Source organism: Schistocerca serialis, chromosome 4 (genome assembly GCF_023864345.2).
Source record: "Schistocerca serialis cubense isolate TAMUIC-IGC-003099 chromosome 4, iqSchSeri2.2, whole genome shotgun sequence".
Lineage (NCBI taxonomy): Eukaryota > Metazoa > Arthropoda > Insecta > Orthoptera > Acrididae > Schistocerca > Schistocerca serialis.
In genome coordinates, this window is record NC_064641.1 from 203,867,578 (window position 1) to 203,885,740 (window position 18,163).

General features: G+C 43.4%; 1 protein-coding gene across 1 annotated transcript in view; it reads right to left on the reverse strand.

Annotated features, from left to right (window-relative positions):
• LOC126475151 (dipeptidase 1-like) overlaps positions 1-17,174 on the reverse strand; it is a 159,773-nt gene extending 142,599 nt beyond the window's left edge. The window contains exon 1 of the mRNA XM_050102767.1: positions 17,042-17,174. The gene's annotated coding sequence lies outside the window, so the exon portion shown is untranslated. The remainder of the gene's footprint in view (positions 1-17,041) is intronic.
• Between the last annotated feature and the right edge of the window lie 989 nt (positions 17,175-18,163).

Sequence of the window (18,163 nt, forward strand, 5' to 3'; positions counted from 1 at the left end):
GACGTGATATGGACTCAACAAGCCATTGCAAGTCCCCTGCAGAAATATTGAGTTATGCTGCCTCTACAGCCACCCATAATTAATGAAGTCTTTCTGGTGCAGGATTCTTATGCACGAATTGACCTCCCTATTATGCCCTACAAATGTTCGATGGGTGGCCAAGTCATTCCTTACAATTGTCCAGAATGTTTTTGAAACCAATAGTGAACATTTGAGACTTTGTGGCAAGGCGCATCGTCATCCATAGAAATTCCATCATTGTTTGGGAACGTGGAGTCCATAAATGCTAGCAAATGGTCTCCAAGTAGCTGAACATAACCGTTTCCAGTCAATGGTCGGTTCAGTTGGACCTGAGGACACAGTCCACTCCATGAAATCAGAGCCCACACCATTATGGAGCCACCATCAGCTTGCACAGTGCCCTGCTGACTACTTGGGTCCATGGGTTCGTGGTGTCTCTACGACACTTGAAACCTAATATCAGCTCTTACCAACTGAAATCAAGACCCATCTGATCAGGCCACGTTTATCCGGTCGTCTAGGGTCCAACTGATATGGTCACGAGTCCAGAAGAGGCGCTGCAGGTGATGTCATGCGTCTTCGCAAAGGCACTTGCGTCAGCCGTTGCTGTCGTACGTCCCACATTAATGTCTGCGGTTATTTCATACAGTTTTGCTTTTCTGTTAGCACTGACAATTCTACGCAGATGCCGCTACTCTCTGTCGTTAAGTGACGGTGGTCGGCCACTGCGTTGTCCACGGTGAGCGGCAAAGCCTGGAATTTGGTATCCTTAGTACACCTCCAAACTGTAGATATCGTAATATTGAATTCGCTAACGATTTCCGAACTGGAATGTCCCATGCACCTAGCTCCTACGACAACTTCGCATTCAAAATTTATTAATTCACTTAGTGCTGTCATAATCACGTTGTAAATCTTTTCACATAAATCACTTGAGTACAAATGGCCGCTCAGCCAATGCACTGCCCTTTTATAGCCTTTGTGTGCGAGACTACCTCTACCTGTGTATGTGCAAATCGCTATCCCGTTATTTTTGTCACCTGAATGTATAAAACAATGGCTACGTTGTGCATACTCTTGCAGGGTCGGAAAAGATGTCTGAATGACGAAACGGAAACGGGAAGTCATATCTCTGTGGAGAACTGAGTGGAAGAAGAGGGTTCAGTGGTAGAACATCGACGTACCATCATCAGGGCGAAAGCGCAAACTGAAAATCAGCCATGGATGCCCTTTATGCATTTTGCACCACTCTCTAAATATCACGATCACCAGTCGCCAAGTTACACGACCTCTGATACTCATATAAAATGCCCTCTGTAACGTAACATCATTAGAAATATTGAACTGTGTGTCAAGCCAATCCAGGTGCCTTCTTTAGCCAGGTTATCATGATGGACTAATGTTGTATGTATCACTATGGCCAGAGACTGAGGAGCAACGAGAGCAGTGAAAGCATGAGGATTCGCGACTCCGAAAAAGTCTAAAACCCAATCGCAATCGAGTAAAATAATATAAAATGCTTTTTCCATCTGCATCTACATACATACTCCGTACGCCACCTATTGTGCTTGGCAGACGTTACGCTTTACCACTACTAGTCATTTCCTTCCCTTTTTCACTTGGCAATACAGCGAGGGAGAACGACTGTCTATATGCTTCCGTATGAGAGCTAATTTCTCGTATCGAACCTTCGTGGGTCTTACGCAAAATGTTTGTTGGCGTCAGTAATATCGTTCTGCAGTCAGATTTAGATGCCCGTTCTCTAAATTTTCTCAACAGCGCTCCTCGAAAAGAACTTCGTCTTTCGTTCAGGGATAAACAGTCACAGGAGTATGGTGACAAAATCTGAGGATGTTATAAGAAGCTGTCCAAGAGGGTGTCCTGGCTCCTCCACAACTCCCTAGCTGGCCGGATATGACACGGTTTTACGCACTTCTTCTTTGGGCTATGAAATTTTGCCTCCCACCCTTATTCTCCGGTGTTACGAGCTCCTTTGGTGAAGAGAAAAATCCATGTCGTGGAGGAGAAACTCGGCACCGACGCTTTTGTGGCCACATGAAAGCGGACCTCAAAGGCGACTGTGGGGGCGTAAATGCCTTAGCCGTCAAGGCGCCACAAAACGCGTGGATTCAGAGGCAACGACTACCATCGGAGACTGCTCTCCCTTACTAAAGAAACTACGCTGCAGCAGTCTAAATATGGAAGGAAAAATCGCAGACAGGCCCTTCCATTGTGTATTTTCTCATTATTATAAATTTCTCATTATTATAAGAGGCCCATATCATTGCAAACAGGCGACGAGAAGCTTTGTTTCAGCTTGTCACCTGGGGGGATTTTATTTCATTGTACAATCACTAGTTGATATAGAAATTAGTAGCACAGACCTGGGAAAGGAGTTGGTGTATACGGTGGCTCCAGAATAGCTAACGCTACCACTGATTGAGGGAGCTTGTCGGGAAACGAAGGTTCAGAAACTGCTAGTTATTGGGGCATCGAGAGGAGCAGACTTGCAGAGAGACGACCTCCAGGTTTAAGTGACGTGCTTCGCTAGTCAGATGTGGAACATCCTACAGTTTCCTCGTTTCTAGTTGTGATTCCTTCACAACCATCCATTTGTGGCGTAGTTGATTTTAAAGAAAAGGATTAGAATATGATAATATTTGCAATTCTTCATAGGCATTCATCAGTGTACCTTTGTTCAGTGATTAACGTTGCAGTCGGCGTATGAATCCTGAGCGAAAACGATATATTTTGTGATTTCCTAACGGAAATTGTAAATAGGGCATGTTTATATCAACATACAGGGTGACACAAAAGCACGCAAACATTTGAAAATTCAGTTCTTCACGGAGTAATGTCAGTACAAGGTAAAAATTGGAGTTTCCCTGAAAGAAAAGATGTGGAGGAGACGCCCAAAAGATGGCGTTTTATATGATATTGAAGCAACAATTAGCAGGACAATAACTAATGCTCGACATGTGGGCCGTCATTAATCAACAATACCTGTTGTGAACAGCACTGTAGGGCAAATCAGTAGTTACTGTGAGAAACTGCCGTCATATGTCATCTTTTAGCATCCCTAATGAGGCCGGACAACGCCATTAGACCTCCGATTTCAGGTAACACCACAACCAATAGTCACACGGATTGACTTCTGGAGAGCTGGGAGACGAAACACGACAGAAGTGGCAGCTCAGCACGCGATACTTACCAAACGATGGACGCAAGAGGTCGGTCACACATGCAGGAATATGAGGTGGAGCGTCATCCTCCATTGAAGTCTTCCATTCCAGCAGGTGTATATCAGCCACGTTAGGGGACGATGCGATTCTGTAATACACTGAAGAGCCAAAGAAGCTGGTACACCTGCCTAATATCGTGTAGGGCCCACGCAAACACGCAGAAAAACTGCAACACGACGTTGAATAGGCTCGACTAATGTCTGAAGTAGTGCCGGAGGGAATTGACACCATGAATCCTGCAGGGCTGTCCATAAATCCTTAAGAGAACGAGGGAGTGCAGATCTCTTCTGCACAGCTTGTTGCAAGGCATCCCAGCTATGCTCAGTAATGTTCATTGTGGGGAGTCTGATGGCCAGAGAAAGTGTTTAAACTCAGAACAGTGTTACTGGGGCCGCTACGTAGAAATACTGGACGTGTGTGGTGTCGCATTGTCCTGCTGTAATTGCCTTAGTCTGTCGGAATGCACAATGGACATGAATGGATGCAGGTGATCGGACACCATGCTTACGTACGAGTCACCCGTCAGTGTCGTATATAGACGTATCAAGGGTGCTACACCACTCAAACTGCAAGCGTCCAACACGGCTACATAGCCTCCACCAGCTTTGACAGTCCCCTGCTAACATGCAGGGTCCATGGATGCATGAGATTGTCTCCATACCCGTACACGTCCATCCGCTCGATAGAATTTCAAACGAGACTCGTCCGACGAGGCAACATTTTTCCAGTCAGTCACTGTCCAGTGTCGGTGTTCACAGACCCAGGTGAGGCGTAAAGCGTTGTGTCGTGCAGTCTTCAAGAGTACACGGGTAGGCCTTCGGCTCCAATTCGGTGATGTTTCGTAGAATGGTTCGCACGCTGACAGTTGTTAATGGCCCACCATTGATATCTTTAGCAATCTGCGGAAGAATTGCAGTTCTGTCACGTTGAAAGATTCTCTTCAGTAGTCGTTGGTTCCGTTCTTACAGGATCTTTTTCCGGCTGCACCGATGTCGGACATTTGATGTTCTACCGGATTCCTGATATTCACGACACAGTCATGAAATGGTAGTAACGTAAAATCCCCACTTCATCGCTATCTCGGAGATGCTGCGTCCCATCACTCGTGTGTCGAGTTAACACGACGTTCAAACTCACATAGATCTGGGTAACCTGTCATTGCTGCAGTAACCGATTTAACAATTTCACCAGACACTAGTTGTCTTATACAGGCGTTGCCGAGCGCAGCCTCGTATTCTGACTGTTTACAAATCTCTGTATTTGAAAACGCTTGCCTATACCAGTTTCTTTAGCGCTTGACTGTATATCTGCATATCTTGCACCCGCTACGCGTGCAGTGTGGAAAGCTGCAGCCCGCATTTCTCGGTGAAAAAGGGCCAGATCACGGTTATTGTGATAAACCCAAACCACACCATGCACTCGTTTTTGGTTTCAGTAAAACCCCTCGTAAATTCTTCATGTTTGACAAGTTTTTCTTTTCTGCCTTCCTTAATTCGCGAAATAATGCATCTTCAAGTCTTAACGGACTTCTCGGTCACCTTGTACAATTCAAAATAACATACAAGATACTTTTCGGTTCCTAACGTTCCTATCATAGCTGCACTGGATACCTTCACCGAGTGTTGCCGACTGGCGTGTCGGACGTCGGAAAGCGACTTATATACTGGATAAAATGGGCGTGGTCTAGTTTACGCTTGATCCACAGATATAATCTTTGTCTGAGATAAAATCTGACAATGCATTGACGCCTGTCGCTAGTAGCTCTTCAGTTAAGAAATCATAAAGTTTTCTGAAACGAAAATTTTTTCTACATTGAGAAACTATTATACACTGCTTTATACAGACGCGATAGAAATATGCAGGGTGACTGAGGACAGTTTGCTGAACAATATTACGTAGGTATTTACTTCATTTAGACGTTAATAATCATAGTTACTGCGAGTAGTATTTCGTTACGTTGGTTATTACCTACAAGATTGCGTGACACGAGCAAACCATTAACTTTTATGTTCCCTGGGTAGCAGGTCACGTATTGAAGTGTGGATGCGTAGAAGCAGAACGGATTGTCTGCACCAACAGGTACAGTCCACTTCACGGTGCAGTTATGACCGCGGAGAAAACATTAGGTACAAAATTATGTTATGTGTCTCCCGGAAGACAGAGAAAAAATAACTAACACACTGATGTGGGTACATACACTACTGGCCATTAAAATTGCTACACCACGAAGATGACGTGTTACACACGCGAAATTTAACCGACAGGAAGACGATACTGTGATATGCAAATGATTAGCTTTTCAGAGCATTCACACGAGGTTGGCGCCGGTGGCGATACCTACAACGTGCTGACATGAGGAAAGTTTCCAACCGATTTCTCATATACAAACGGCAGTTGACCGGCGTAGCCTGGTGAAACATTGTTGTGATGCATCGTGTAAGGAGGAGAAATGCGTACCATGACGTTTCCGACTTTGATAAAGGTCGGATTGTAGCCAATGGCGATTGCGGTTTATCGTATCGCGACATTGCTGCTCGCGTTTGTCGAGATCCAATGATTGTCAGCAGAATATGGAATCGGTGGGTTTAGGAGGGTAATACGGAACGCCGTGCTGGATCCCAACGGCCTCGTATCACAAGCAGTCAAGATGACAGGCATCTTATCCACGTCTCGATCCCTGAGTCAACCGATGAGGACGTTTCCAAGACAACAACCATCTGCACGAACAGTTCGACGACGTTTGCAGCAGCATGGACTATCAGCTCGGAGACCATGGCTGCGGTTACCCTTGACGCTGCATCACAGACAGGAGCGCCTGCGATGGTGTACTCAACGACGAACCTGGGTGCACGAATGGCAAAACGTCGTTTTTTCCGCTGAATCCAGGTACTGTTTAGAGGATCATGATGGTCGCATCCGTGTTTGGCGACATCGCGGTGAACGCACATTGAAAGCGTGTTTTCGTCATCGCCATACTGGCGTACCACCCGGCGTGATAGTATGGGGTGCCACTGATTACACGTCTCGGTCACCTCTTATTCGCATTGACGGCACTTTGAACAGTGGACGTTACATTTCAGATGTGTTACGACCCGTGGCTCTGCCCTGCATTCGATTCCTGCGAAACCCTACATATCAGCAGGATAATGCACGACCGCATGTTGCAGGTCCTGTACGGGCCTGTCTGGATACAGAAAATGTTCGACTGCTGCCCTGGCGAGCACACTCTCCAGATCTCTCACCAGTTGAAAACGTCTGGTCAATGGTGGCTGAGCAACTAGCTCGTCACAATGCGCCAGTCACTTCTGTTGATGAACTGTGGTATCGTGTTGAAGCTGCATGGGCAGCTGTACCTGTACACGCCATCCAAGCTCTGTCCGACTCAATGCCGAGGCGTATAATGGCCGTTATTACGGCTAGAGGTGTTTGTGCTGGGTACTGATTTCTCAGGATCTATGCACGCAAACTGCGTGAAAATGTAGTAAAAAATGGTTCAAATGGCTCTGAGCACTATGGGACTTAACTTCTGATGTCACCAGTCCCCTAGAAGTTAGAACTAGTTAAACCTAACTAACGTAAGGACATCACACACATTCATGCCCGAGGGAGGATTCGAACCTGCGCCCGTAGCGGTCGCGCGGTTCCAGACTGTAGCACCTAGAACCTCTCGGCCAGTCCGGCCGGCAAAATGTAATCACATGTCAGTTCTAGTGTAATATATTTGTGCAATGAATACCCGTATATCATCTGCATTTGTTCTTGGTGTAGCAATTTTAATGGCCAGTAGTATATTAAGCTACCAATGGTCACACTATCTGTACCTGTACAAATAACACCCTGTGTTGACAGGAAAGATGAAACCATGAAATTTAATGATACACGGACAGCGGTTCTGCAAAACCGATAGATAAGTTTTTTCTTTGACAGGCTAGAATAGATAGTGAAAATTTATCTCTGACAAGGATTATCTATGCTGATCATCTGTAAACTAGAACGTGCGAACTACTCTTGAACGCGGATTTTGATCGGTGTCTTGAGTAGCTGGTTCGACATCCCACACGCAATGGAAATACCTTAGATTTTGCAGCTACAAATAGGCTTGACCTTATTGACAGCGTCGGTATGGAGACGGGGGCTTGCGATCATGATGCCGTTGTAGCAACTATGATCACGAAAGTTAATAAATCGGCGAAGAAGACAAGAAGAGTCTTTCTGCTAGGAAGAGCAGATAAGCAACTGTTAACATCTCAGGTAGACAATGAATTGACGTCACTCAGCTCCAGTAAGATGAACATAGAGGAATTATGGGCAAAGTTTAGCAGACTATAAAACTTGGTTTGGGAAGTCATGAGCCTAGTAAGCGGATTAAGGATATAACAGACCGACCATAGTTTAACAACGAAATTCGAAAGGTGCTGAGAAAGCAGAGACTATTGCTCTCAGGGCAAAAGAGAACGCGCAAGTGACAACAAGCAAAGGTCAGTAGAAATTCGAGCTTGCGTGAAAAGATCTATGCGCGAAGCATGCAACAAATACCACCGTCAGTCTTAGCAAAATATTTAGCAGAGAACCCAACAAAATTCTGGTCCTATGTAAAGTCGGTAAGCGGGTCTGTGGCTTCCATCCAGTGCCTGGTTGACCACCTGATGTGGCACTTGAAGATAGCACAACGAATTCCGATGTTACAAATTCCTCGTCTAAGAAATCGTTCACGCAGGGGAATCGTAGAAACATACCGTCATTTGACCATCAGACGACGTAGTAATAAGCATCCCTGGCATAGAGAAGCAACTGAAAGATTTGAAATCAAATAAGTCACTAGGTCCGGATGGAATCCCATTTCGGTTTTACAAACAATACTCTGCGGCGCTGGCCCCTTACCTAGTTTGCATTTACGTGAATCTCTCGCCCAGAGCAATTTCCCAAGCGACTAGAAGAAAGCGCAGACAATTCCTGTATATAAGAAGGGTAAAAGAACGGACCCGCAAAATTACAAACTGATATCCCAAACTACGGTATTCTTCAGAATCCGTGAATATATTCTCAGTTCGAATATAGTAAATTTTTTTGAGACCGGAAAAGCTTATGTCCACGAATGAGCTTGATTTTATAAAACATCGATCGTTGGAGCTCAGCTTGCTCTTTTCTCATATACTGAGAACTATGAAAGAAGGGCAACAGGTGGTTTCCATATTTATAGTTTTCCGGGAACCACTTGACACAGCCACTCATTGCAGGCTGTCAACGAAGGTACGAGCGTATGGATTAGGTTCATAGATACGTGACTGGCTCGAAGACCTTTTAAGCTATAGAGCCCAGTATGTTGTCCTCGAGGGTGGGTGTTCATCAAAGGGAAGGATATCGTCAGGAGTGCCCCAGTGAAGTGTGGTAGAATAGCTGTTCTTCTCTATATGTACAAATAATTTGATGAACGGGGAGGGCAGTGATTTGACGTTGTGGAGTACGGTAAGGTGTCCAAGTAGAGTGACAGTGTGTAGATACAAGATGAGTTAGACGAAATTTCTAGTTGGTGTGATGAATGGCAGCTAGCTTTGAATATGCAGGGTGACAATTATTGAACTAAGTGAAATAAAATAGTCATAGCTCCTGAACTATTTCCATTAGGACGTTAAAACTGCACGGTTGTATGTGTGGCATGATGAAATTAGTATGTGCATTCGTACGAGCCTTGTTTTTGTCGGACATTTCCACTTAAAAGTGTCTCGGTACAGCGTGCCTGAAAGTATGGCGCCAACTATGTGAGCAATAACAGCCCAACTGCGGCTCAAAAATAGTTTGCGACCGAGTTCAAGCAGAAGACAACCCGTACAAGTATGGTATCAATCAAGAATTTGATTCGCAAGTTTGAGAGAACGGGTAGTGTCTGTGATGACAGTGTTGGCAATGTCGGTCGTGGATGGAAACGCCTGAAAACCGAGAAGTTACGCGCGGTGTTTCAAGTCATCCCAGGAAATCGATCAGACGAGATGCACAACAGGTGGGCATCAACCGGGAGACACTGCGACAAACTGCCGTTGAAGACCTGCATCTCTTCTGATGCAAAATTCAAACTCATCAGTCATTAAGCCCCAGGACCACCATTCTCCACAGAATTAACGAACAGGATTTTGATGTGAATATGGTTTGGTTTAGGGACGAAGCTCACTTTCATTTGGACAAATTCGTCAATAAGCAAATTTGGCGCATTTGGGGGACTGAGAATTCGCATTTCGCGAACGACAAGTCTCTCCATCCTCCAAAGGTGACTGTGTGGAGTGCAATGTCCAATCACAGAATAATGGGTGCGACATTACATGATGGCATGGTGACCACCGAACGGAACATAAAGGTTTTGGAAGATGATTTTATCCCCATTACCCAAAGTGACCCTGATTTCGACAAGATGTTCATGCAAGACGGAGCTCGACCCTATCGAAGCGCGAGAGGTTTTTATGTCCTGGAAGAGTACTTTGAGGACGCAGACGCCCCTGGCATGGGTCTGGATTGGCCGCCATAGTCTCCGGATCTGAATACATGCGACGCTTTTTCGTGGGGCTATATTAAAGACAAGGTGTGGAGCAATAACCCCAAAACCATTGCTGAGCTGAAAACAGCCATTCAGGAGGTCATCGACAGTATCGATGTTCCGAGACATCAACGGTGCGGATGAGTAGAGGGCACACACCCATAATTTTCGCATACAGTATTAATGGTGCCCTGTTTAACAAAGTCACTTCACTTAAACGTTCGATAGGAAGTGGAATGAGCATGTGAGGACTGTGATAGAGAAGGCGAAAGGCCGACATCGGTTTATTTGGAGAATTTTAGGAAGGTGTGGTTCATCTGTAAAGGAGACATATAAGACGCTGGTGCGACCTACTTGAGTACTGTTCGAGTGCCCTGAATCCTCATTCGTACCAGGTCGGATTAAAGGAAATCGAGCAGTTCAGAGGCGAACAGCTATAATTGTCACCGGTAGGTTCGCACAATACGCAAATGTTATGGAGATGCTTCGGTAATTCAAATGGTAGAAATCCATGAAGAGAAGGCGACATTCAATTCGGGGAACTCTACTGAGGAAATTTAGAGACTCGGCATTTGATGCTGACTGGAAAACTATTCTGCTGCCGCCATTTCAAGTAACGACTATAAAGATAAGATGAGAGAAATTAGGAGTCTTTGGAGGCATATAGACAATCGTTTTCCCCTCGCTCAGTTTGTTTTAATTTCAGGGTCGGCATTATTTATTTATGTCATGACATTCTCACTTCTGAAGACTTGAATGCCTTTCCTTAAAATACTGTGGTAATTTTTGTAGTATGCAAGTAATGTCGTATCTAAACTTACTCTGGCCATTACAGAAATGTCCCTCTTTCTCTACAGGAGATTTTAGTACCGTTATTTTTCCACGAATTCTTTTTATTTTTTTATTTTTGGATCTTCTGGATATCATTTTAGATAAGCAACTCTTAAATATTGACGCAAATTTACTATGGAATAAATTGAATATGGCATTAGCGTCTCCTGCTATATACGGGATGAATTTTTCCGCCTTTTACAAACTCTAGGGACTGATCGATTAGAGGATACGGAAGAAAAAAGATCTAATGAACTTATGTCCGGAAATTCCTGCTTTCCATGCTAGATACCTTTATTCTGTCATACTTTGTTACAGAGACTGCGGTCTAATACGAGCTGTACCATGAAGCCACAGTTACAGTATACGCTGAAAGAGGTTTCCATGTGCCTCATCGCATGCGGGTAGGCGCCGTAGTTTGTTCTGCCTCACACGTCCACATCGACCAGGGCATCGACCGGATAGGCCTTTTTTGTTCCATATCTTCTCATCGATCATTCCTTGGAGTTTGTACACGTTGCAAAAATTCACCCCGTACATCTCATTCCATACCACCACTTTTAGCTTGCTTGCTCTTAAAACATTGTACCCTGTTTTCCTCATAAAGCCTGACTATTTTGTATGAACCTGCCCAAGGGTTGTAAGGTGCCATCTGTTTGTTTCCATTAATTGCGCATCATGATCACTTAGTCCATTAGCATCTGGGTACACACTGTTTCCGCCTGATATACACTGCAAACAGTACGCTTCTATCACACCTCCTTGGGGTTCTCGTACATTTTTCGGTAATGAGCAGCGTGAGATGGCATCAGTGCCTTGCTGAAGTTAAGGAACACGGTAACAATGTGACCACCGTTGTCTAAAACTCTGTCCATCTATTGGAGGAACTGAGAGAGCGAAGCTTCACAAGATCTCTTTTTGCGGAATCCATGTTTATTTCTACTGAGGAGATTTTCGTTCTCCAAAAACATCATAATTCTTTGGCATAAAACGCATTCCTTAATTCTTCAACATCCTGACGTCAACGATCTAAGTCTATAATTATATGCCTCTTTGTATGACCTTCTTGAAAACGGTAATGGCCTGTGCTTTTCTCCAATTAGTAGCTACCCCTCGTTGTTTTGGCAAACTGCGATAAACTGCTGCTAGAAGGGAAGCATTTGAATTAAGAGGATCTCGTCCAGTCCTGATACCTTTCCACTACAAAACGATTGTAGTTGTTTTTCAGTTCATTATTTAAATATCTACCATTTCGACATCCCTGTGGTGACTAAAAAGAGGGATCGTGTTATAGTTTATCGTGGTGAAACAGTTCCAGAATACCGAATTCAGTATTTCGGCCTTCTCTGTCTTATCTTCCGTTGGGGGCCTGTATGGTAACTGGCAAGGGAACATTCCTACGTGTCAATGACCGATCTTGGTGAAACTTGGCGGAAGTTTAGAGAAGGCCAAATACTGCAAGACAACTTTTTTTGTGCCAGTTTCAATTTCAAGCGGTCAAACACACTCCAAAAGGTAATTTGGAATTTCAGATTCAGAGGGAATACTTCGAGACAATGATATATAAAAGTGTATTTCACATAAAAGATGATATGTAATTAATGTTCTTGAAGACTGCATAATCGAATTTTGGAATAATCTGAGATTTGGAAAATACTCCACCACGACCATTTATTAATTTTGGAAAATGAAGGCTTTTGTTACACTGTAAATTAAAGAAGCCTTCAAGGCCCAAACATCACTGTGTAAAAAAAAGCTGATTTCTGAAATACCATTCTTGGAAAATGTATTCCAATCTGTGTCTTCCTCTACAGTTTTTGCCCTCTACAGCTTACAGCTCCCAATAGTGCCATAGAAGTCATCCCCTCATATCTTAACTGATGTCCTATCGTCTTGCCCCATCTCCTTATCAGTGTTTTCCACATATTCCTATCCTCTCCGATTCTGCGCAGAGCTTCCTCGTTCCTTACCATTCCAGCCAATTCTCAACATTTGTTTGTAGCACCACATCTCAAATTATTTGATTGTCTTCTTTTCAGGTTTTCCCACAGTCCATGTTCCTCTACCATACAGTGCTGTACTCCAGACGTACATTCTCAGAAATGACTTCCTCAAATTAAGGCCGATATTTGAGATTAGTAGAATTCTCTTGTGCAGGAATGCCATTTTTGCCATTGCTAGTCTGCTTTTGATGTCCTCTCTCCGTCCATCGTCGGCTATTTAACTGTATAAGTAGCACAATTCCTAAACTTCGTCTACTTCATCACCATCAATCCTAATGTTAAGTTTCTCGCTGTTCTCATTTCTACTACTTCTCATTACCTTCGTCTTTCTTCGTTTTACGCTCAACCCATACTCTGTAGTCATTAGACTGTTCATTCTATTCAGCAGATCATGTAATTCTTCTTCACTTTCACTCGGGATAGCAAAGCCATCAGCGAATCGTATCATTGATATCGTTTCACCTTGACTTTTAATTCCACTCCTGAACCTTTCTTTCATTGCCGTCATTGCTTCCTCGATGTACAGATTTAACATAGGGGTGAAAGTCTGCATCCTTGCCTTACACTCTTTTTAATAGGAGTACTTCTTTCTTGGTCGTCCGCTCTTATTGTTCCCTCTTGGCTGTTGTACATATTGTATATGACTCGTCTCTTCCTATAGCTTACCCCTACTTTTTTCAGGATTTCGAACATCTTGCACCATTTTACGCTGTCGAACGCTTTTTCTAGGTCGACAATCCTATGAACGTGTCTTGATTTTTCTTTAGTCGTGCTTCCATTACTAAATGAAATGTCAGAATTGCCCCACTCGTGCCTTTACCTCTCCTAAAACCAAACTTATCTTCATTTAGAGCATCCTTAGTTTACTTTTCCATTCTTCTGTATATTATTCTTACAAGCAACTTGGATAAATGAGCTGTTAAACTGGTTGTGCAATAATTCTCGCACTTCTCAGCTCTGCTCTCTTCGGAATTGTGTGGATGATGCTTTTCCGAATGTTCGATGGTACGTCACCAGAGTCATACATTCTACACACCATAGTGAATAGTCGTTTTGTTGCCACTTCCCCCAATGATTTTAGAAATTATGATGGAATGTGGTCTATCCCTTGTGCCTTATTTGATCTTAACTCCTCCAAAGCTCTTTTAAATTCTGAATCTAATACTGAATCCTCTATCTGTTCTAAATCGACTTCTGTTTCTTCTTCTATGACATCTGACAAACCTTCCCCCTGAATGTATTCTTTCCATATATCCGTTCTCTCCTTTGGTTGTAACAGTGGAATTCCCGTTGCACTCTTAATGTTATCACCCTTGCTTTACAATATATCTATTTATAATATGTCAAAATTCATATCTATTCTAATCACCTGTTTTACTTATATTCGTATTATATTTTAAATTTTTATTTTACAATTTACCTTCATGGCATTTTTCTTAATTCACCGTTTCACATACGTATGAAAATAGTACGTAACTCATTGTTCTGGTATATAATAATCACAAAATGATAATCTGTAAGTAAATCATAAAAAAGTTGCGTTTTTTTACACCACGCACATAAAATGAGTGAAATTTCTTCAAGTAATACACACGACGGCGATAACATAAAACAAAATTGAGCATGATTTCAAACCGTCACGGATGATTCTCTGAGTATGCTAATTTGTATCAAGCATATTCTAGTACATTGCAAGTCTTGGCAAGGAGAATTGATTATGTCCTAACGGCTGCCGCTTCATTATATTTTTTCTCAAGTGGAGACTAACATCTTAACTATTCAACTGAACTAGATCTGAAAATCTTCTCGTGAAGTTCTTCCAACATCGAAAACCGTATACGTTTCACCGCTGTAACTGTGCCATCGAGTTCTTTTGGATCACCAGGTGTTTCCTGCCCTCAGGTAGCCGTCCGAGGTGGCCGGGCGGTTCTAGGCGCTACAGTCTGGAACCGCGTGACCGCAACGGTTGCAGGTTCGAATCCTGCCTCGGGCATGGATGTGGGTGATGTCCTTAGGTTAGTTAGGTTTAAGTAGTTCTAAGTTCTAGGGGACTGATGACCTCAGCAGTTAAGTCCCATAGTGCTCAGAGCCATTTGAACCATTTCTTCTTGCCCTCAGGTACGAGGCTCTAAAGGAGCTTTTTCTTTTTTTCACACGGGCCACCGGTGTTTTCTGGGTTTTAAAAGAAACTAAGGGTGAGTTTTGGCCGACGATTTCTGAAGACACAAATGTCTTTGTGACAGTATCTAAATCTGGTAAACAAATGACTAACTAGGTTAGAAGGTATTTGAAAGATGTTTCCTTGCACAATGAGGGAGAAATGTCTGTATTATTGTTAGAGTCCATTGTGAAAGAACCGTTAGAACATCGTACGTGACGACAAGGAACTTTTTCATCTGGTGATCCTAAACCACTTGACTGCACTTGTACAACCGTGGGACGTGCACAGCTTGCAGTATTGGAAGAATTTTCTGAGAAGGCTTTCGGATCTAGTCCTGTTGAATCACTACGATGCCAGTGTCCACTTGATAAACAATATACTCAATCTGCAGTCATTAGTATATTATCAATACTCTTCGCCAACGCTTACCAGACTTTATATGCTTGACACAAATCAGGTTATTCAGAGAACCACTCACTACAGTTTGAAATCCTGCTAAATTTGGCTCATAAATTGTCTTCTCTGTCATGTACTGTATAACATGTGAAAAGATTGCGTTTATTTTCTGTGCACGGTGTAAAGAAATGTTATGTTTTAAGCATTTCTTTACTGTTTATCATTATTGTAATTAACTTATATCATAATGAGTTACATATTATCTTCAGGAAACGAACTATACATATATGGAGTAGTAAACTGACAAACAAAACAACCATAATTTTAAAACGCAAAATATTAATTTAAAAACATTAAACAAATGTACGTAATTTAAACAGATAGAATAGTGACGACTGTTGGGGTGTTTTAAATAGATTTCTGCCGCTCAGGATTAGCCGAGCGGTCTCAGGGGCTGCAGTCATGGACTGTGCGGCTGGTTCCGGTGGAGATTCGAGTCCTCCTTCGGGCATGGTTGTTTGTGCTTGTCCTTAGGATAATTTGGGTTAAAAAGTGTGTAAGCTTAGGGACTGATGACCTTCGCAGTTAAGTCCCATAAGATTTCACACACATTTGAACATTTTTGAATTATATTTCTCGTGTCAGAGACAGCAAAGGTCTCGGAAGAGCAGTTGAACGGAATGGACGGTGTCTTGAAAGGAGGGTATAAGATGAACATCAATAAAAGCAAAACGAGGATAATGGAATGTAGTCGAATTAAATCGGGTGATGCTGAGGGAATTACATTAGGAAATGAGACACTTAAAGTAGTAAAGGCGTTTTGCTATTTGGGGAACAAAATAACTGATGATGGTCGAAGTAGAGAGGATGTAAAATATAGACTGGCAATGGCAAGGAAAGCGTTTCTGAAGAAGAGAAATTTGTTAACATCGAGTATTGATTTAAGTGTCAGGAAGTCGTTTCTGAAAGTATATGTATGGAGTGTAGCCAAGTATGGCAGTGAAACATGGACGATAAGTAGTTTCGACAAGAAGAGAATAGAAGCTTTCGAAATGTGGTGTTACAGAAGAATGCTGAAGATTAGATGGGTAGATAACAAAACTAATGAGGAGCTATTGAATAGATTTGGGGAGAAGAAGAGTTTGTGGCACAACTTGACTAGAAGAAGGGATCGGTTGGTAGGACATGTTCTGAGGCATCAAGTGATCACCGATTTGGTACTGGAGGGCACGAAGAGGGTAAAAATCGTAGAGGGAGACCAAGAGATGAATACACTAAGCAGATTCAGAAGGATGTAGGCTGCAGTACGTACTGGGAGATTAGGCAGCTTGCACAGGATAAAGTAGCATGAAGAGCTGTATCAAACCAGTCTCAGGACTGAAGACCACAACAACAACAACATTTCTCGAAAATATACTGGCAGCGTACTGTGTACAGCTTATTTTCCAAAAAGTGGTATTTATTGCACAAGGATGTATGTGAGTTGAAAGCTTCTTCAGCTTATATAGTAACAACAGTTTCCATTTTTCACAATTAGTGCGTGGTGGTGGAGTATATTGCAAAATTTCAGATTATTACAAATGTTGATTCTACAGTTCTTCAGAACATTAATTACCTGTTAAGTTTTATTTGGAAGCACTTTTTACGTTTCCTATTTTCGAGTACATTCCCTCCAAGCCTAAAATACCAAATTACTTTTTGCCTTTTATTTTCGCCTAGGAAGTGAAATTGGTCACAAACAAAAAATTCGTAATGTATTATTTTGTCCTCTCTATACACACGCCAATTTAAAGATCAATGGCCATATCCACCAACTTGATAACAAATTTCGTAGCCGCTTCGGAAGACGGCGTGTACTCACCCTGCCGAATTCCGTTAGGCCGGGACGGCGGACAACAGAGAGACCCGGCAGGAGTTCGGCCGCCGGGTCAGCGTCCGCGGCGACGTCGGCCAGGACCAGGGGTGTGGGCGACGGCGACGGCGGCGGCGGCGGAGGCGGAGGCAGGGGCGAGACCGTGGCGGGCGGCAACTCCTGGTCGTCGGCCAACTCGCCAGCCGCCGAAGAGTCTGCCCTGCCGAAAAGTACAGCCTCTCACTACTCGCCCGTCGCGACGGCACCGTCGCCGCTGCCAGGTGTCGCCCTCGCCGCCTGCTGCAATCGTGCCAGCCAATCAATCACCGAGCTGGTTCACTTTCTTCTTTACTTTTTTTGTACCTTCCATTCCCTGATTCATGGAGTAGAGCGAGTTGTTAGAGATCCAGCCCCTTATAGGTCAATATTTCATTTGGCTGGGAGAGGGGCGAAGGTAAGCATAAGTGAGAAAACTTACGACGTAACTTGCAGTTCTGCTATTCGCGTTACAACCTAGGGAATCTCCAAAATACTTTGGCCTGACTCAATGACTGGAAATTTTTTACTTGGGGGACTGTCTTACCTGAGACATTATTGAAATTGCAACTTTTTGTCTTGTCACAGGAACCATTTAGTGGGGAAGGAACAGAGATTATATTAGGCCAGTGCATAGGTTCGTAGCGTTTTTGTTTTGCGTGTTGGTATTCCGGTTACTAAGAGTGTATTTATAGATTGTCATTTTTTCTTTGTAATTCTCTGTGTTGTTATTTGAATTTACATATTGTTCAAAAATGGTTCAAATGGCTCTGAACACTATGGGACTTAACATCTGAGGTCATCAGTCCCCTAGAACTTAGAATTATCTAAACCTAACTAACATACGGACATCACACAGATCCATGCCCGAGGCAGGATTCGAACCTGCGAACGTAGCGGTCGCGCGGTTCCAGACTGAAGCGCCTAGAACCGCTCGGCCACACCGGCATTTACATATTGTCATCTTGTCATTTGGAGATAGTGAGTGGAGCTGTGGACGCAAGAAAATGGAGTGCCGAGCGGAGCATTCGGAACATTTCCGCACATTCTTCTGTTCAATAGAGGGTGACAGCGGCGGAGGCAGTCATTAACATT